At 44.0% G+C, this 19,839-nt stretch overlaps 10 non-coding genes and 1 pseudogene across 10 annotated transcripts; all 11 read right to left on the reverse strand.

Annotated features, from left to right (window-relative positions):
- Window positions 1–646: 646 nt before the first annotated feature.
- Window positions 647–848, reverse strand: LOC141203294 (U2 spliceosomal RNA; annotated as a pseudogene).
- Window positions 849–7,006: 6,158 nt separating this feature from the next.
- LOC141203436 (U2 spliceosomal RNA) lies at window positions 7,007–7,197 on the reverse strand. Its single transcript, XR_012274480.1, has one exon. It is a non-coding gene; the product is annotated as a U2 spliceosomal RNA (small nuclear RNA).
- A 1,115-nt stretch (window positions 7,198–8,312) lies between these two features.
- LOC141203437 (U2 spliceosomal RNA) lies at window positions 8,313–8,503 on the reverse strand. Its single transcript, XR_012274481.1, has one exon. It is a non-coding gene; the product is annotated as a U2 spliceosomal RNA (small nuclear RNA).
- Window positions 8,504–9,618: 1,115 nt separating this feature from the next.
- LOC141203770 (U2 spliceosomal RNA) lies at window positions 9,619–9,809 on the reverse strand. Its single transcript, XR_012274797.1, has one exon. It is a non-coding gene; the product is annotated as a U2 spliceosomal RNA (small nuclear RNA).
- Window positions 9,810–10,924: 1,115 nt separating this feature from the next.
- Window positions 10,925–11,115, reverse strand: LOC141203438 (U2 spliceosomal RNA). The gene has a single exon (XR_012274482.1). It is a non-coding gene; the product is annotated as a U2 spliceosomal RNA (small nuclear RNA).
- Window positions 11,116–12,230: 1,115 nt separating this feature from the next.
- On the reverse strand, window positions 12,231–12,421 carry LOC141203439 (U2 spliceosomal RNA). Its single transcript, XR_012274483.1, has one exon. It is a non-coding gene; the product is annotated as a U2 spliceosomal RNA (small nuclear RNA).
- Window positions 12,422–13,536: 1,115 nt separating this feature from the next.
- On the reverse strand, window positions 13,537–13,727 carry LOC141203440 (U2 spliceosomal RNA). The gene has a single exon (XR_012274484.1). It is a non-coding gene; the product is annotated as a U2 spliceosomal RNA (small nuclear RNA).
- A 1,115-nt stretch (window positions 13,728–14,842) lies between these two features.
- On the reverse strand, window positions 14,843–15,033 carry LOC141203441 (U2 spliceosomal RNA). The gene has a single exon (XR_012274485.1). It is a non-coding gene; the product is annotated as a U2 spliceosomal RNA (small nuclear RNA).
- Window positions 15,034–16,148: 1,115 nt separating this feature from the next.
- LOC141203865 (U2 spliceosomal RNA) lies at window positions 16,149–16,339 on the reverse strand. Its single transcript, XR_012274888.1, has one exon. It is a non-coding gene; the product is annotated as a U2 spliceosomal RNA (small nuclear RNA).
- Window positions 16,340–17,454: 1,115 nt separating this feature from the next.
- On the reverse strand, window positions 17,455–17,645 carry LOC141203443 (U2 spliceosomal RNA). The gene has a single exon (XR_012274487.1). It is a non-coding gene; the product is annotated as a U2 spliceosomal RNA (small nuclear RNA).
- Window positions 17,646–18,760: 1,115 nt separating this feature from the next.
- LOC141203158 (U2 spliceosomal RNA) lies at window positions 18,761–18,951 on the reverse strand. The gene has a single exon (XR_012274295.1). It is a non-coding gene; the product is annotated as a U2 spliceosomal RNA (small nuclear RNA).
- Window positions 18,952–19,839: the final 888 nt, after the last annotated feature.

The raw sequence follows: 19,839 nt of genomic DNA on the forward strand, positions 1-19,839 counted from the left end.
TGGCTGAATGTCGCTGAGAAGCTCACAGAGACCGCCATAAGCAACAGTTTAACAGAATGCCACAGACTAATCAACCAAACTTTTTGGGTTGGGTTCTCTTTTATAGTCTGCAGGCATTAAATGAAAGAAGTCAGTGTTCCAGCAGAAGGAGACAACGTTTCAGAAAAGGCATTGTAGCAAACCAAAAAAGAAATTTTAAGCGCAGCAGAGTAACCAGCGCACATACCTGTTAGCTCAGGTGAGTTTAAAAGGCTGCTGTTGATAACAAGGGCATTTGCTAAATAGATGGTGTGTGTGCAACAATATACTGAAAGGTCAATTATATTGTGCAGCTTATCTCACCACCTGTAGTTATTTAGGTGAAAGCTCCAAAATGCTTGCCTAATATGTCTGTTTATCCAAAAGGAAGTAAAAAGGGAGAGCTAGAAAGATAGCATTGCATCACATTACATGGCAATGCAATGCACAGTTGCTGAAGTTGAACCAAAATGAGCTTGTAATCTGGCTTCTGCAACTTTGAACATGAAAAATCCAATGAGGAGAAGAAAAGCAAAGCCAAAGAGTCCATCCCAAAATCCGACAAACAAGCAAAATGAACAAAAAACATTGAATTCAATTCTTTCTGATTTTAGAAACTGCATTAAAGAAGGGGTGCACCGGTCCTGGAGATACTGCAATACCAGGTCAATGCGTGGAGTGGACAGAGCAAGCTCTTTTTCTATCTCCCTGTTCTAAAAATCCATTTAATATATGGTCCCCAGATAGGGGACGTATCAGATATTAAACTGATAAGAACAGATTTTTTTTTTTTTTTTTTTTTTTTTTTTTTTCTCCTCAGACGAGGAAATTCCACAGTCTATGGAAACCAGACAAAGGAAAATTCCATCAAAACAGCTGCGTCAAATCCAATACGCAATTTGCTGTCCCCATCATCATCGGAAATATTTATTTCATATTTCAAAACAACAATAACAAAAATCAAGAGGTACTAACAATATATCTCCACTTTTTAACTTTCCATATTCCCTCCGCATCCACTTCCCCTCTCCTCTTTCTGTCCCATAGGAAACACACATACATCTTCCCCAAAATCACCTTCACACTATCCTTTACAGCAATTTCCTTCCTTTTAAACACATACACATTCCTCACATCCCATAACACTTCCTTTATACATGCAAGCATCAACCACAAGACTCTTTCCTTCGTCCCATCACATATTCCCAAACCAAACATAAACAACTCAAAAGACAACAAATTCACACCACACAATTCTTTACACAAAGGCCCCATTCTCCCAATCACATCTCTAGCATACTGGCAATTCCAAAAAACATGCAACACACTTTCCCTTCCACCACAGCCATTTCTTGGACACATTTCACTCCTCACCAAACCTCTATTCCTCTGAAACTCTCTCACAGGTAATACTCCATGTAAAGACTGCCACACAACTTCACTCTGTTTGTTGGTCATACCACTCATCCGCACTTTCTTCCAAACCTTCTGCACATCACCACCCCTAACCATATTTATTCCACATTCTACCTCTCTACATTCAATCATCCTATACACAGCCTTCTTATTCTCCAGCAATCTCACATCTGCATCACACAGTTCATACCTCACCAAAAACTTATAAACCCACACATACCATACAGGCACCTCAAAAGCAATCGGACATCGCAAATCCCTTTCTTGCCACTTTAAACGAAACAAATACGCTCCAAATAAATACCTACACATAGATGAAAACTTTCCATCCGCCCTAATCACTTTCAAAACAAACACAACGATATTCACACCAAAAAACACGTCCAAATTCGGAAAACCCAAACCACCTTTTTCCACTCTTTTAACCAAAATTTCTCTCCTAGCTCTCTCCATTTTCGAGTTCCACAAAAAAACAAATAAAATTCTATTCAAGCTTCTCATACACATATATTCTGGTGGAAATACTACCGCAATATATAAAAATATTGGCAACACCACACTCTTAACAATTAAAATCTTCCCAAAAAAGGATAAACTCCTCAATTTCCAAAAATTCAACTTCTGCTCAACTTTTCCTTTCGCATCATCCCAACTTTCTTTCCCATCCAAACTCTCTGAAAACTTCACACCCAAAACTTTAATAGGTCCATTCACTACATTCACACCTACATCCCTACTTAAACTTCCGCCTCCAAAACCCTTACACTCACTCTTTTCCCAATTCACTTTAAACGCAGATGCACCACAAAAAATAGACACTAACAACTTCACCCGCCTCACCGAACATTCAGAATCACATAATACACACACGTCATCCATATAACCACTCACCTTCCATTCTTTTCCTCCACCTCCCGGCACTTGCACACCACGAATTACCTTATCTTTCCTCAGCATACACAACAATGGCTCAATTGCACAAATAAATGCTACAGGGGACAAAGGACACCCCTGTCGCACACCCGAAAACACATTCACTTTCCTACCCACATACCCATTCATTAAAACACAGCTATAAACACCCGCATACAAACTTCTCACTCGCCCAACAAAATCAGCCGGAAAACCCATTTTTAACAACACTGTGAACAAAAAACCATGCGACAACCTATCATAAGCCTTTTCAAAATCCAAACTTAACAAAAATACACTCTTCTTACGACCCATGCAATCCCATAGACAATCTCTTAACATACACACACACTCATGAATCCGCCTCCCAGGTACCGCACAACACTGCTCATCCCCAATCACACTCTCTATCACATCACGCATCCTATTAGCCATAAGTTTTGCATAGATTTTATAATCACAATTAAGTAACGTTATTGGCCTCCAATTCCTCAGACTTTTCAAATCCCCTTTCTTAGGAATTAACACAACCATACCTGCACGCATACTCTCAGCCACCTCCATGTTTCCCCACATATACTTACATACATCCACAAAGTCCTTACCAATCACACCCCACATCACACGATAAAATTCTACTGGGAGGCCATCCTCCCCCGGCGTCTTATTCAAAGCCATACTACACATAACCTTCCATACCTCATCACCAGTCACCTCACCCATCACTCTCTCTCTTTCTGCTTTACTCAACTTACTCTCTAACACACTCAAAACATCATTCTCCAAACATTCATCCCTCTGTTTCACTGCATACAGATCCTCATAAAACTTAGCCACCTCTTCACACATATCCTCTCCACTCACCTCACTTCCATCTGCTCCATACACCACGCTCATACTCTGTTTCTTTCCAAAAACTTTTTTAAAGAAAAACCGAGAACATTTCTCATCCTGCTCCATCTTATCAATCTTTGCCCTAAACACTATGCTTCTCCCTCTCTCCAACAAAAACTCACTAATCTCCTTTTTTACCTCTAAAATATCCTCCTCCACCTCAACTCCTCCTTCCCTTAACTTATACAAAACGCTCAACCGCGCGTTCAGTTTAACAAAACTCTCTCTTTTAATTGCTGCATACTTGTATCCTAAATTTTTAAAGAACATTTTTGTTTGTTTCTTCACCCAGTCCCACCACTCACAAACATTCCCAAACTCATTTTTATGCTTACACCATTCTTCATACCGCCTTTCATACTCCTTTCTCACATCTTCATTCTCTAACAGTTTAACATTTAACTTCCACAATCCTCTCCCAAACACTCCATCAACTTTTATATCCAACTCACACAACATACACAAATGATCTGAAAAAAGAACGTTTTCCTGCCTATAATTAACAGAAACCATATTTTTAGAAATAAAACAATAATCCAATCTGGATTGTACCCTACCACTCTCAGAAAAGAAAGTGTTCAACAAAGGATTCATGTTACACACGCGCTGCATATCACACAACCCAAAATCATTCACTAACTCCAATAATGCTTTCCCAGACACATCCACATTCACTCTCCCCACATCACAGTTCATATCACCCACAATTACCACAGGTATTCTTCCTGGAACAAAAAGCTTAATTTTTTCAAATAAATTTTTGCGCTCATTTTTTTCAACTGGCGCATAAACATTAATAACACAAAACTTTACATTCTTGTATACAAAATTAGCAAGGATACATCTCCCCACCTCAATAACCAAATAATCACTCAAAACAACCTCCCTTCCTTTAACCAAAATACCCACACCATCATTCTTATTACATGCACTCCCCGACCACACAGACGCTCCATAAGACCATTCATCCCCTTTCACACCATCCACTACCCCACATTCTTGTAAACAAAAAATAGATGCATTTTGCATAGCTAAAAACTCAAAAATAGCAGCTCTTCTTACTTTACTTTTAAACACTCTTACGTTTTGGGACACTATGGTAAATCCCATAATACTTCTACTCCTTCACCAATTACACAAAGAAATAGCCTTTGGCCTAAACCAAAGCTCACAAGAGGACAAAAAGAAAAAACATTTACAATATTATATGGTGACACTATCCAGCACCACCACTATCCTCCTCCGCCATCAGAACAGAACAGCTGGTTTCCGACCCGCTGGCTTCACCAGCCACACTCCTCATTCTGGCAGTTCTGATCTTCCTCTGAGGCTCACTAAAATCTGCATCATCACTGCCCCCACCATCCTCCCTACGACTCTTCTTTGCACCCCTATCATCCTCCGAAGAAAAATCTTCAGTGTTTTCAGGACCCGAAGGGTGTTCAGGACTGTCGGGTTCCGAGATTTGCACTTCACATCCTGTTGCGTCCATTGCCTCTCCAAAAGTCATCATCTCAGGCAGCTCTGCTTCCACCACTTTCCTAGATATTCTCGCAGACACTGCCTTTTTCTCCACCTTTGCCACTTCCCTCCAGAACTCCTTTTCTTCCCTCCGCTTCTTCCTCATTTCTTCAGCAGAAGAAGAACATGGTCTCAGGGACACCTCCTCTGGCGCCGTAGAGGGAGAGGCTCTACCAGTTTCCCGCCTCCTTCCCTCTCTCTCCTCCCTCTCCAATCTTTCCAGTACTTTCAGTGCGCTTGCCATCTGCCTCCTCTCCAGCTCCTCCTCCTTCTGTTCTTTATCAGAACGTCTAGGTGCACTCATAGGACAGTCCTTATACATGTGATCACTACTCCCACAGACATCACAGGACTTGGCCTCTGGACACTGGTTGGCCATATGCCCCTCCTTTCTGCAATTTCGGCAACACTGCCCTTTAAGGCATGTTACCATGGTATGTCCGAAAGAAAAGCATCTACGGCAAAACATGGGCTGGCCTGGGTAAAAGAGGAAACCTCTATGGCCTGCAACGGAAAAATTTGATGGAGGGTGTCTAAAGCCCCCCACACTGTCAGGATCCCTTTTCAATTTCACACGGAATTTATACTGACAGTTAAAGATTCCTAGACAATTGACTTGCTTCACTCCCTTCCGCACATATTCACAGTAGCGAGAGAGGAAGCACTCCAGCAGCTCAGGGTCTGTAAAAGGGTTATAGACAGTCACAGTCACCTCCTTTTCTTGCAGACCAAACAAAGGTTCCCATCTAACTCCTTCCAAGCAGGGGTCACTAGAGTGACCACGGAGCCATTCAAAGACATTAAGGCAAACATCCTGGTCCATAAAGGTAACGTCATAATTACCTTGACGTGAAAATTCGTTGACACTGAAGATCTCAGAACGTCTTGCTCCAGCTTTGCCTTCAACGATGTCTTGGACAATGAAAACCACGTTGTTCTTGTTCTGGTCAGATGGATCCACGGACAAACGGATGGTGTTCTTCACAAAAGACATCTTGGATTCTGTCGGTATGGAATACCACAGGAAAAAGCAGAAAATCCTCCACAAAAGGGTCCGGATTCCTCCAGGAGACTCGCACCAATCAAGGTACAGTCATACGATCGCAGCCAAAAGGCCGAGAAGCGATAACCAGAATTGGTTTCAAACTACGGAGCCACCCAAGGATCCTGAAAAGTCCATTTGTGGAGATGAGCTCCTGGACTCCCGTTAAGAAGACATGTTGTCAACCTCTAGATCCCTTACATGCCTGCACTTTTCGGCTTGCTGCTGCTGCAATCCACGCGTTTTAGATCTGCATAACTCCACCTCTTTAAACATAGCACCTTCACCCCCTGCTGTTCCCACCCGCCTCAACACCGTTGGAAGGGAGGAGAACCAATTAAGGCGGGGGGTGGGGTGGAACGAGCAGCTGTCTACCCTTAGCAGGAGGGCTCCTGATTACATACCTCTCCTGCTGCTGCTGCTGCTGCTGGCTGTCCAGCAGCAGACTGAAGGTGGCTGCTGCTGTGCACAGGTATATAAAGGCTCAGAGCCTATTATGACACGCGCAGCCAGCGTTCCATTGCCACATTCCATCTACTGCAGGCAGGATACCTGGCTGGCTGAATGTCGCTGAGAAGCTCACAGAGACCGCCATAAGCAACAGTTTAACAGAATGCCACAGACTAATCAACCAAACTTTTTGGGTTGGGTTCTCTTTTATAGTCTGCAGGCATTAAATGAAAGAAGTCAGTGTTCCAGCAGAAGGAGACAACGTTTCAGAAAAGGCATTGTAGCAAACCAAAAAAGAAATTTTAAGCGCAGCAGAGTAACCAGCGCACATACCTGTTAGCTCAGGTGAGTTTAAAAGGCTGCTGTTGATAACAAGGGCATTTGCTAAATAGATGGTGTGTGTGCAACAATATACTGAAAGGTCAATTATATTGTGCAGCTTATCTCACCACCTGTAGTTATTTAGGTGAAAGCTCCAAAATGCTTGCCTAATATGTCTGTTTATCCAAAAGGAAGTAAAAAGGGAGAGCTAGAAAGATAGCATTGCATCACATTACATGGCAATGCAATGCACAGTTGCTGAAGTTGAACCAAAATGAGCTTGTAATCTGGCTTCTGCAACTTTGAACATGAAAAATCCAATGAGGAGAAGAAAAGCAAAGCCAAAGAGTCCATCCCAAAATCCGACAAACAAGCAAAATGAACAAAAAACATTGAATTCAATTCTTTCTGATTTTAGAAACTGCATTAAAGAAGGGGTGCACCGGTCCTGGAGATACTGCAATACCAGGTCAATGCGTGGAGTGGACAGAGCAAGCTCTTTTTCCATCTCCCTGTTCTAAAAATCCATTTAATATATGGTCCCCAGATAGGGGACGTATCAGATATTAAACTGATAAGAACAGATACTACACTTGATCTTAGCCAAAAGGCCGAGAAGCGATAACCAGAATTGGTTTCAAACTACGGAGCCACCCAAGGATCCTGAAAAGTCCATTTGTGGAGATGAGCTCCTGGACTCCCGTTAAGAAGACATGTTGTCAACCTCTAGATCCCTTACATGCCTGCACTTTTCGGCTTGCTGCTGCTGCAATCCACGCGTTTTAGATCTGCATAACTCCACCTCTTTAAACACAGCACCTTCACCCCCTGCTGTTCCCACCCGCCTCAACACCGTTGGAAGGGAGGAGAACCAATTAAGGCGGGGGGTGGGGTGGAACGAGCAGCTGTCTACCCTTAGCAGGAGGGCTCCTGATTACATACCTCTCCTGCTGCTGCTGCTGCTGGCTGTCCAGCAGCAGACTGAAGGTGGCTGCTGCTGTGCACAGGTATATAAAGGCTCAGAGCCTATTATGACACGCGCAGCCAGCGTTCCATTGCCACATTCCATCTACTGCAGGCAGGATACCTGGCTGGCTGAATGTCGCTGAGAAGCTCACAGAGACCGCCATAAGCAACAGTTTAACAGAATGCCACAGACTAATCAACCAAACTTTTTGGGTTGGGTTCTCTTTTATAGTCTGCAGGCATTAAATGAAAGAAGTCAGTGTTCCAGCAGAAGGAGACAACGTTTCAGAAAAGGCATTGTAGCAAACCAAAAAAGAAATTTTAAGCGCAGCAGAGTAACCAGCGCACATACCTGTTAGCTCAGGTGAGTTTAAAAGGCTGCTGTTGATAACAAGGGCATTTGCTAAATAGATGGTGTGTGTGCAACAATATACTGAAAGGTCAATTATATTGTGCAGCTTATCTCACCACCTGTAGTTATTTAGGTGAAAGCTCCAAAATGCTTGCCTAATATGTCTGTTTATCCAAAAGGAAGTAAAAAGGGAGAGCTAGAAAGATAGCATTGCATCACATTACATGGCAATGCAATGCACAGTTGCTGAAGTTGAACCAAAATGAGCTTGTAATCTGGCTTCTGCAACTTTGAACATGAAAAATCCAATGAGGAGAAGAAAAGCAAAGCCAAAGAGTCCATCCCAAAATCCGACAAACAAGCAAAATGAACAAAAAACATTGAATTCAATTCTTTCTGATTTTAGAAACTGCATTAAAGAAGGGGTGCACCGGTCCTGGAGATACTGCAATACCAGGTCAATGCGTGGAGTGGACAGAGCAAGCTCTTTTTCCATCTCCCTGTTCTAAAAATCCATTTAATATATGGTCCCCAGATAGGGGACGTATCAGATATTAAACTGATAAGAACAGATACTACACTTGATCTTAGCCAAAAGGCCGAGAAGCGATAACCAGAATTGGTTTCAAACTACGGAGCCACCCAAGGATCCTGAAAAGTCCATTTGTGGAGATGAGCTCCTGGACTCCCGTTAAGAAGACATGTTGTCAACCTCTAGATCCCTTACATGCCTGCACTTTTCGGCTTGCTGCTGCTGCAATCCACGCGTTTTAGATCTGCATAACTCCACCTCTTTAAACACAGCACCTTCACCCCCTGCTGTTCCCACCCGCCTCAACACCGTTGGAAGGGAGGAGAACCAATTAAGGCGGGGGGTGGGGTGGAACGAGCAGCTGTCTACCCTTAGCAGGAGGGCTCCTGATTACATACCTCTCCTGCTGCTGCTGCTGCTGGCTGTCCAGCAGCAGACTGAAGGTGGCTGCTGCTGTGCACAGGTATATAAAGGCTCAGAGCCTATTATGACACGCGCAGCCAGCGTTCCATTGCCACATTCCATCTACTGCAGGCAGGATACCTGGCTGGCTGAATGTCGCTGAGAAGCTCACAGAGACCGCCATAAGCAACAGTTTAACAGAATGCCACAGACTAATCAACCAAACTTTTTGGGTTGGGTTCTCTTTTATAGTCTGCAGGCATTAAATGAAAGAAGTCAGTGTTCCAGCAGAAGGAGACAACGTTTCAGAAAAGGCATTGTAGCAAACCAAAAAAGAAATTTTAAGCGCAGCAGAGTAACCAGCGCACATACCTGTTAGCTCAGGTGAGTTTAAAAGGCTGCTGTTGATAACAAGGGCATTTGCTAAATAGATGGTGTGTGTGCAACAATATACTGAAAGGTCAATTATATTGTGCAGCTTATCTCACCACCTGTAGTTATTTAGGTGAAAGCTCCAAAATGCTTGCCTAATATGTCTGTTTATCCAAAAGGAAGTAAAAAGGGAGAGCTAGAAAGATAGCATTGCATCACATTACATGGCAATGCAATGCACAGTTGCTGAAGTTGAACCAAAATGAGCTTGTAATCTGGCTTCTGCAACTTTGAACATGAAAAATCCAATGAGGAGAAGAAAAGCAAAGCCAAAGAGTCCATCCCAAAATCCGACAAACAAGCAAAATGAACAAAAAACATTGAATTCAATTCTTTCTGATTTTAGAAACTGCATTAAAGAAGGGGTGCACCGGTCCTGGAGATACTGCAATACCAGGTCAATGCGTGGAGTGGACAGAGCAAGCTCTTTTTCCATCTCCCTGTTCTAAAAATCCATTTAATATATGGTCCCCAGATAGGGGACGTATCAGATATTAAACTGATAAGAACAGATACTACACTTGATCTTAGCCAAAAGGCTGAGAAGCGATAACCAGAATTGGTTTCAAACTACGGAGCCACCCAAGGATCCTGAAAAGTCCATTTGTGGAGATGAGCTCCTGGACTCCCGTTAAGAAGACGTGTTGTCAACCTCTAGATCCCTTACATGCCTGCACTTTTCGGCTTGCTGCTGCTGCAATCCACGCGTTTTAGATCTGCATAACTCCACCTCTTTAAACACAGCACCTTCACCCCCTGCTGTTCCCACCCGCCTCAACACCGTTGGAAGGGAGGAGAACCAATTAAGGCGGGGGGTGGGGTGGAACGAGCAGCTGTCTACCCTTAGCAGGAGGGCTCCTGATTACATACCTCTCCTGCTGCTGCTGCTGCTGGCTGTCCAGCAGCAGACTGAAGGTGGCTGCTGCTGTGCACAGGTATATAAAAGCTCAGAGCCTATTATGACACGCGCAGCCAGCGTTCCATTGCCACATTCCATCTACTGCAGGCAGGATACCTGGCTGGCTGAATGTCGCTGAGAAGCTCACAGAGACCGCCATAAGCAACAGTTTAACAGAATGCCACAGACTAATCAACCAAACTTTTTGGGTTGGGTTCTCTTTTATAGTCTGCAGGCATTAAATGAAAGAAGTCAGTGTTCCAGCAGAAGGAGACAACGTTTCAGAAAAGGCATTGTAGCAAACCAAAAAAGAAATTTTAAGCGCAGCAGAGTAACCAGCGCACATACCTGTTAGCTCAGGTGAGTTTAAAAGGCTGCTGTTGATAACAAGGGCATTTGCTAAATAGATGGTGTGTGTGCAACAATATACTGAAAGGTCAATTATATTGTGCAGCTTATCTCACCACCTGTAGTTATTTAGGTGAAAGCTCCAAAATGCTTGCCTAATATGTCTGTTTATCCAAAAGGAAGTAAAAAGGGAGAGCTAGAAAGATAGCATTGCATCACATTACATGGCAATGCAATGCACAGTTGCTGAAGTTGAACCAAAATGAGCTTGTAATCTGGCTTCTGCAACTTTGAACATGAAAAATCCAATGAGGAGAAGAAAAGCAAAGCCAAAGAGTCCATCCCAAAATCCGACAAACAAGCAAAATGAACAAAAAACATTGAATTCAATTCTTTCTGATTTTAGAAACTGCATTAAAGAAGGGGTGCACCGGTCCTGGAGATACTGCAATACCAGGTCAATGCGTGGAGTGGACAGAGCAAGCTCTTTTTCCATCTCCCTGTTCTAAAAATCCATTTAATATATGGTCCCCAGATAGGGGACGTATCAGATATTAAACTGATAAGAACAGATACTACACTTGATCTTAGCCAAAAGGCCGAGAAGCGATAACCAGAATTGGTTTCAAACTACGGAGCCACCCAAGGATCCTGAAAAGTCCATTTGTGGAGATGAGCTCCTGGACTCCCGTTAAGAAGACATGTTGTCAACCTCTAGATCCCTTACATGCCTGCACTTTTCGGCTTGCTGCTGCTGCAATCCACGCGTTTTAGATCTGCATAACTCCACCTCTTTAAACACAGCACCTTCACCCCCTGCTGTTCCCACCCGCCTCAACACCGTTGGAAGGGAGGAGAACCAATTAAGGCGGGGGGTGGGGTGGAACGAGCAGCTGTCTACCCTTAGCAGGAGGGCTCCTGATTACATACCTCTCCTGCTGCTGCTGCTGCTGGCTGTCCAGCAGCAGACTGAAGGTGGCTGCTGCTGTGCACAGGTATATAAAGGCTCAGAGCCTATTATGACACGCGCAGCCAGCGTTCCATTGCCACATTCCATCTACTGCAGGCAGGATACCTGGCTGGCTGAATGTCGCTGAGAAGCTCACAGAGACCGCCATAAGCAACAGTTTAACAGAATGCCACAGACTAATCAACCAAACTTTTTGGGTTGGGTTCTCTTTTATAGTCTGCAGGCATTAAATGAAAGAAGTCAGTGTTCCAGCAGAAGGAGACAACGTTTCAGAAAAGGCATTGTAGCAAACCAAAAAAGAAATTTTAAGCGCAGCAGAGTAACCAGCGCACATACCTGTTAGCTCAGGTGAGTTTAAAAGGCTGCTGTTGATAACAAGGGCATTTGCTAAATAGATGGTGTGTGTGCAACAATATACTGAAAGGTCAATTATATTGTGCAGCTTATCTCACCACCTGTAGTTATTTAGGTGAAAGCTCCAAAATGCTTGCCTAATATGTCTGTTTATCCAAAAGGAAGTAAAAAGGGAGAGCTAGAAAGATAGCATTGCATCACATTACATGGCAATGCAATGCACAGTTGCTGAAGTTGAACCAAAATGAGCTTGTAATCTGGCTTCTGCAACTTTGAACATGAAAAATCCAATGAGGAGAAGAAAAGCAAAGCCAAAGAGTCCATCCCAAAATCCGACAAACAAGCAAAATGAACAAAAAACATTGAATTCAATTCTTTCTGATTTTAGAAACTGCATTAAAGAAGGGGTGCACCGGTCCTGGAGATACTGCAATACCAGGTCAATGCGTGGAGTGGACAGAGCAAGCTCTTTTTCCATCTCCCTGTTCTAAAAATCCATTTAATATATGGTCCCCAGATAGGGGACGTATCAGATATTAAACTGATAAGAACAGATACTACACTTGATCTTAGCCAAAAGGCCGAGAAGCGATAACCAGAATTGGTTTCAAACTACGGAGCCACCCAAGGATCCTGAAAAGTCCATTTGTGGAGATGAGCTCCTGGACTCCCGTTAAGAAGACATGTTGTCAACCTCTAGATCCCTTACATGCCTGCACTTTTCGGCTTGCTGCTGCTGCAATCCACGCGTTTTAGATCTGCATAACTCCACCTCTTTAAACACAGCACCTTCACCCCCTGCTGTTCCCACCCGCCTCAACACCGTTGGAAGGGAGGAGAACCAATTAAGGCGGGGGGTGGGGTGGAACGAGCAGCTGTCTACCCTTAGCAGGAGGGCTCCTGATTACATACCTCTCCTGCTGCTGCTGCTGCTGGCTGTCCAGCAGCAGACTGAAGGTGGCTGCTGCTGTGCACAGGTATATAAAGGCTCAGAGCCTATTATGACACGCGCAGCCAGCGTTCCATTGCCACATTCCATCTACTGCAGGCAGGATACCTGGCTGGCTGAATGTCGCTGAGAAGCTCACAGAGACCGCCATAAGCAACAGTTTAACAGAATGCCACAGACTAATCAACCAAACTTTTTGGGTTGGGTTCTCTTTTATAGTCTGCAGGCATTAAATGAAAGAAGTCAGTGTTCCAGCAGAAGGAGACAACGTTTCAGAAAAGGCATTGTAGCAAACCAAAAAAGAAATTTTAAGCGCAGCAGAGTAACCAGCGCACATACCTGTTAGCTCAGGTGAGTTTAAAAGGCTGCTGTTGATAACAAGGGCATTTGCTAAATAGATGGTGTGTGTGCAACAATATACTGAAAGGTCAATTATATTGTGCAGCTTATCTCACCACCTGTAGTTATTTAGGTGAAAGCTCCAAAATGCTTGCCTAATATGTCTGTTTATCCAAAAGGAAGTAAAAAGGGAGAGCTAGAAAGATAGCATTGCATCACATTACATGGCAATGCAATGCACAGTTGCTGAAGTTGAACCAAAATGAGCTTGTAATCTGGCTTCTGCAACTTTGAACATGAAAAATCCAATGAGGAGAAGAAAAGCAAAGCCAAAGAGTCCATCCCAAAATCCGACAAACAAGCAAAATGAACAAAAAACATTGAATTCAATTCTTTCTGATTTTAGAAACTGCATTAAAGAAGGGGTGCACCGGTCCTGGAGATACTGCAATACCAGGTCAATGCGTGGAGTGGACAGAGCAAGCTCTTTTTCCATCTCCCTGTTCTAAAAATCCATTTAATATATGGTCCCCAGATAGGGGACGTATCAGATATTAAACTGATAAGAACAGATACTACACTTGATCTTAGCCAAAAGGCCGAGAAGCGATAACCAGAATTGGTTTCAAACTACGGAGCCACCCAAGGATCCTGAAAAGTCCATTTGTGGAGATGAGCTCCTGGACTCCCGTTAAGAAGACATGTTGTCAACCTCTAGATCCCTTACATGCCTGCACTTTTCGGCTTGCTGCTGCTGCAATCCACGCGTTTTAGATCTGCATAACTCCACCTCTTTAAACACAGCACCTTCACCCCCTGCTGTTCCCACCCGCCTCAACACCGTTGGAAGGGAGGAGAACCAATTAAGGCGGGGGGTGGGGTGGAACGAGCAGCTGTCTACCCTTAGCAGGAGGGCTCCTGATTACATACCTCTCCTGCTGCTGCTGCTGCTGGCTGTCCAGCAGCAGACTGAAGGTGGCTGCTGCTGTGCACAGGTATATAAAGGCTCAGAGCCTATTATGACACGCGCAGCCAGCGTTCCATTGCCACATTCCATCTACTGCAGGCAGGATACCTGGCTGGCTGAATGTCGCTGAGAAGCTCACAGAGACCGCCATAAGCAACAGTTTAACAGAATGCCACAGACTAATCAACCAAACTTTTTGGGTTGGGTTCTCTTTTATAGTCTGCAGGCATTAAATGAAAGAAGTCAGTGTTCCAGCAGAAGGAGACAACGTTTCAGAAAAGGCATTGTAGCAAACCAAAAAAGAAATTTTAAGCGCAGCAGAGTAACCAGCGCACATACCTGTTAGCTCAGGTGAGTTTAAAAGGCTGCTGTTGATAACAAGGGCATTTGCTAAATAGATGGTGTGTGTGCAACAATATACTGAAAGGTCAATTATATTGTGCAGCTTATCTCACCACCTGTAGTTATTTAGGTGAAAGCTCCAAAATGCTTGCCTAATATGTCTGTTTATCCAAAAGGAAGTAAAAAGGGAGAGCTAGAAAGATAGCATTGCATCACATTACATGGCAATGCAATGCACAGTTGCTGAAGTTGAACCAAAATGAGCTTGTAATCTGGCTTCTGCAACTTTGAACATGAAAAATCCAATGAGGAGAAGAAAAGCAAAGCCAAAGAGTCCATCCCAAAATCCGACAAACAAGCAAAATGAACAAAAAACATTGAATTCAATTCTTTCTGATTTTAGAAACTGCATTAAAGAAGGGGTGCACCGGTCCTGGAGATACTGCAATACCAGGTCAATGCGTGGAGTGGACAGAGCAAGCTCTTTTTCCATCTCCCTGTTCTAAAAATCCATTTAATATATGGTCCCCAGATAGGGGACGTATCAGATATTAAACTGATAAGAACAGATACTACACTTGATCTTAGCCAAAAGGCCGAGAAGCGATAACCAGAATTGGTTTCAAACTACGGAGCCACCCAAGGATCCTGAAAAGTCCATTTGTGGAGATGAGCTCCTGGACTCCCGTTAAGAAGACATGTTGTCAACCTCTAGATCCCTTACATGCCTGCACTTTTCGGCTTGCTGCTGCTGCAATCCACGCGTTTTAGATCTGCATAACTCCACCTCTTTAAACACAGCACCTTCACCCCCTGCTGTTCCCACCCGCCTCAACACCGTTGGAAGGGAGGAGAACCAATTAAGGCGGGGGGTGGGGTGGAACGAGCAGCTGTCTACCCTTAGCAGGAGGGCTCCTGATTACATACCTCTCCTGCTGCTGCTGCTGCTGGCTGTCCAGCAGCAGACTGAAGGTGGCTGCTGCTGTGCACAGGTATATAAAGGCTCAGAGCCTATTATGACACGCGCAGCCAGCGTTCCATTGCCACATTCCATCTACTGCAGGCAGGATACCTGGCTGGCTGAATGTCGCTGAGAAGCTCACAGAGACCGCCATAAGCAACAGTTTAACAGAATGCCACAGACTAATCAACCAAACTTTTTGGGTTGGGTTCTCTTTTATAGTCTGCAGGCATTAAATGAAAGAAGTCAGTGTTCCAGCAGAAGGAGACAACGTTTCAGAAAAGGCATTGTAGCAAACCAAAAAAGAAATTTTAAGCGCAGCAGAGTAACCAGCGCACATACCTGTTAGCTCAGGTGAGTTTAAAAGGCTGCTGTTGATAACAAGGGCATTTGCTAAATAGATGGTGTGTGTGCAACAATATACTGAAAGGTCAATTATATTGTGCAGCTTATCTCACCACCTGTAGTTATTTAGGTGAAAGCTCCAAAATGCTTGCCTAATATGTCTGTTTATCCAAAAGGAAGTAAAAAGGGAGAGCTAGAAAGATAGCATTGCATCACATTACATGGCAATGCAATGCACAGTTGCTGAAGTTGAACCAAAATGAGCTTGTAATCTGGCTTCTGCAACTTTGAACATGAAAAATCCAATGAGGAGAAGAAAAGCAAAGCCAAAGAGTCCATCCCAAAATCCGACAAACAAGCAAAATGAACAAAAAACATTGAATTCAATTCTTTCTGATTTTAGAAACTGCATTAAAGAAGGGGTGCACCGGTCCTGGAGATACTGCAATACCAGGTCAATGCGTGGAGTGGACAGAGCAAGCTCTTTTTCCATCTCCCTGTTCTAAAAATCCATTTAATATATGGTCCCCAGATAGGGGACGTATCAGATATTAAACTGATAAGAACAGATACTACACTTGATCTTAGTCAAAAGGCCGAGAAGCGATAACCAGAATTGGTTTCAAACTACGGAGCCACCCAAGGATCCTGAAAAGTCCATTTGTGGAGATGAGCTCCTGGACTCCCGTTAAGAAGACATGTTGTCAACCTCTAGATCCCTTACATGCCTGCACTTTTCGGCTTGCTGCTGCTGCAATCCACGCGTTTTAGATCTGCATAACTCCACCTCTTTAAACACAGCACCTTCACCCCCTGCTGTTCCCACCCGCCTCAACACCGTTGGAAGGGAGGAGAACCAATTAAGGCGGGGGGTGGGGTGGAACGAGCAGCTGTCTACCCTTAGCAGGAGGGCTCCTGATTACATACCTCTCCTGCTGCTGCTGCTGCTGGCTGTCCAGCAGCAGACTGAAGGTGGCTGCTGCTGTGCACAGGTATATAAAGGCTCAGAGCCTATTATGACACGCGCAGCCAGCGTTCCATTGCCACATTCCATCTACTGCAGGCAGGATACCTGGCTGGCTGAATGTCGCTGAGAAGCTCACAGAGACCGCCATAAGCAACAGTTTAACAGAATGCCACAGACTAATCAACCAAACTTTTTGGGTTGGGTTCTCTTTTATAGTCTGCAGGCATTAAATGAAAGAAGTCAGTGTTCCAGCAGAAGGAGACAACGTTTCAGAAAAGGCATTGTAGCAAACCAAAAAAGAAATTTTAAGCGCAGCAGAGTAACCAGCGCACATACCTGTTAGCTCAGGTGAGTTTAAAAGGCTGCTGTTGATAACAAGGGCATTTGCTAAATAGATGGTGTGTGTGCAACAATATACTGAAAGGTCAATTATATTGTGCAGCTTATCTCACCACCTGTAGTTATTTAGGTGAAAGCTCCAAAATGCTTGCCTAATATGTCTGTTTATCCAAAAGGAAGTAAAAAGGGAGAGCTAGAAAGATAGCATTGCATCACATTACATGGCAATGCAATGCACAGTTGCTGAAGTTGAACCAAAATGAGCTTGTAATCTGGCTTCTGCAACTTTGAACATGAAAAATCCAATGAGGAGAAGAAAAGCAAAGCCAAAGAGTCCATCCCAAAATCCGACAAACAAGCAAAATGAACAAAAAACATTGAATTCAATTCTTTCTGATTTTAGAAACTGCATTAAAGAAGGGGTGCACCGGTCCTGGAGATACTGCAATACCAGGTCAATGCGTGGAGTGGACAGAGCAAGCTCTTTTTCCATCTCCCTGTTCTAAAAATCCATTTAATATATGGTCCCCAGATAGGGGACGTATCAGATATTAAACTGATAAGAACAGATACTACACTTGATCTTAGCCAAAAGGCCGAGAAGCGATAACCAGAATTGGTTTCAAACTACGGAGCCACCCAAGGATCCTGAAAAGTCCATTTGTGGAGATGAGCTCCTGGACTCCCGTTAAGAAGACATGTTGTCAACCTCTAGATCCCTTACATGCCTGCACTTTTCGGCTTGCTGCTGCTGCAATCCACGCGTTTTAGATCTGCATAACTCCACCTCTTTAAACACAGCACCTTCACCCCCTGCTGTTCCCACCCGCCTCAACACCGTTGGAAGGGAGGAGAACCAATTAAGGCGGGGGGTGGGGTGGAACGAGCAGCTGTCTACCCTTAGCAGGAGGGCTCCTGATTACATACCTCTCCTGCTGCTGCTGCTGCTGGCTGTCCAGCAGCAGACTGAAGGTGGCTGCTGCTGTGCACAGGTATATAAAGGCTCAGAGCCTATTATGACACGCGCAGCCAGCGTTCCATTGCCACATTCCATCTACTGCAGGCAGGATACCTGGCTGGCTGAATGTCGCTGAGAAGCTCACAGAGACCGCCATAAGCAACAGTTTAACAGAATGCCACAGACTAATCAACCAAACTTTTTGGGTTGTGTTCTCTTTTATAGTCTGCAGGCATTAAATGAAAGAAGTCAGTGTTCCAGCAGAGGGAGACAACGTTTCAGAAAAGGCATTGTAGCAAACCAAAAAAGAAATTTTAAGCGCAGCAGAGTAACCAGCGCACATACCTGTTAGCTCAGGTGAGTTTAAAAGGCTGCTGTTGATAACAAGGGCATTTGCTAAATAGATGGTGTGTGTGCAACAATATACTGAAAGGTCAATTATATTGTGCAGCTTATCTCACCACCTGTAGTTATTTAGGTGAAAGCTCCAAAATGCTTGCCTAATATGTCTGTTTATCCAAAAGGAAGTAAAAAGGGAGAGCTAGAAAGATAGCATTGCATCACATTACATGGCAATGCAATGCACAGTTGCTGAAGTTGAACCAAAATGAGCTTGTAATCTGGCTTCTGCAACTTTGAACATGAAAAATCCAATGAGGAGAAGAAAAGCAAAGCCAAAGAGTCCATCCCAAAATCCGACAAACAAGCAAAATGAACAAAAAACATTGAATTCAATTCTTTCTGATTTTAGAAACTGCATTAAAGAAGGGGTGCACTGGTCCTGGAGATACTGCAATACCAGGTCAATGCGTGGAGTGGACAGAGCAAGCTCTTTTTCCATCTCCCTGTTCTAAAAATCCATTTAATATATGGTCCCCAGATAGGGGACGTATCAGATATTAAACTGATAAGAACAGATACTACACTTGATCTTAGCCAAAAGGCCGAGAAGCGATAACCAGAATTGGTTTCAAACTACGGAGCCACCCAAGGATCCTGAAAAGTCCATTTGTGGAGATGAGCTCCTGGACTCCCGTTAAGAAGACATGTTGTCAACCTCTAGATCCCTTACATGCCTGCACTTTTCGGCTTGCTGCTGCTGCAATCCACGCGTTTTAGATCTGCATAACTCCACCTCTTTAAACACAGCACCTTCACCCCCTGCTGTTCCCACCCGCCTCAACACCGTTGGAAGGGAGGAGAACCAATTAAGGCGGGGGGTGGGGTGGAACGAGCAGCTGTCTACCCTTAGCAGGAGGGCTCCTGATTACATACCTCTCCTGCTGCTGCTGCTGCTGGCTGTCCAGCAGCAGACTGAAGGTGGCTGCTGCTGTGCACAGGTATATAAAGGCTCAGAGCCTATTATGACACGCGCAGCCAGCGTTCCATTGCCACATTCCATCTACTGCAGGCAGGATACCTGGCTGGCTGAATGTCGCTGAGAAGCTCACAGAGACCGCCATAAGCAACAGTTTAACAGAATGCCACAGACTAATCAACCAAACTTTTTGGGTTGGGTTCTCTTTTATAGTCTGCAGGCATTAAATGAATGAATTAAGTGTTCCAGCAGAGGGAGACAACGTTTCAGAAAAGGCATTGTAGCAAACCAAAAAAGAAATTTTAAGCGCAGCAGAGTAACCAGCGCACATACCTGTTAGCTCAGGTGAGTTTAAAAGGCTGCTGTTGATAACAAGGTCATTTGCTAAATAGATGGTGTGTGTGCAACAATATACTGAAAGGTCAATTATATTGTGCAGCTTATCTCACCACCTGTAGTTATTTAGGTGAAAGCTCCAAAATGCTTGCCTAATATGTCTGTTTATCCAAAAGGAAGTAAAAAGGGA

This window comes from Phyllobates terribilis, unplaced genomic scaffold (assembly GCF_046119375.1).
Source record: "Phyllobates terribilis strain yellow unplaced genomic scaffold, ASM4611937v1 Scaffold_124__1_contigs__length_5142088, whole genome shotgun sequence".
Lineage (NCBI taxonomy): Eukaryota > Metazoa > Chordata > Amphibia > Anura > Dendrobatidae > Phyllobates > Phyllobates terribilis.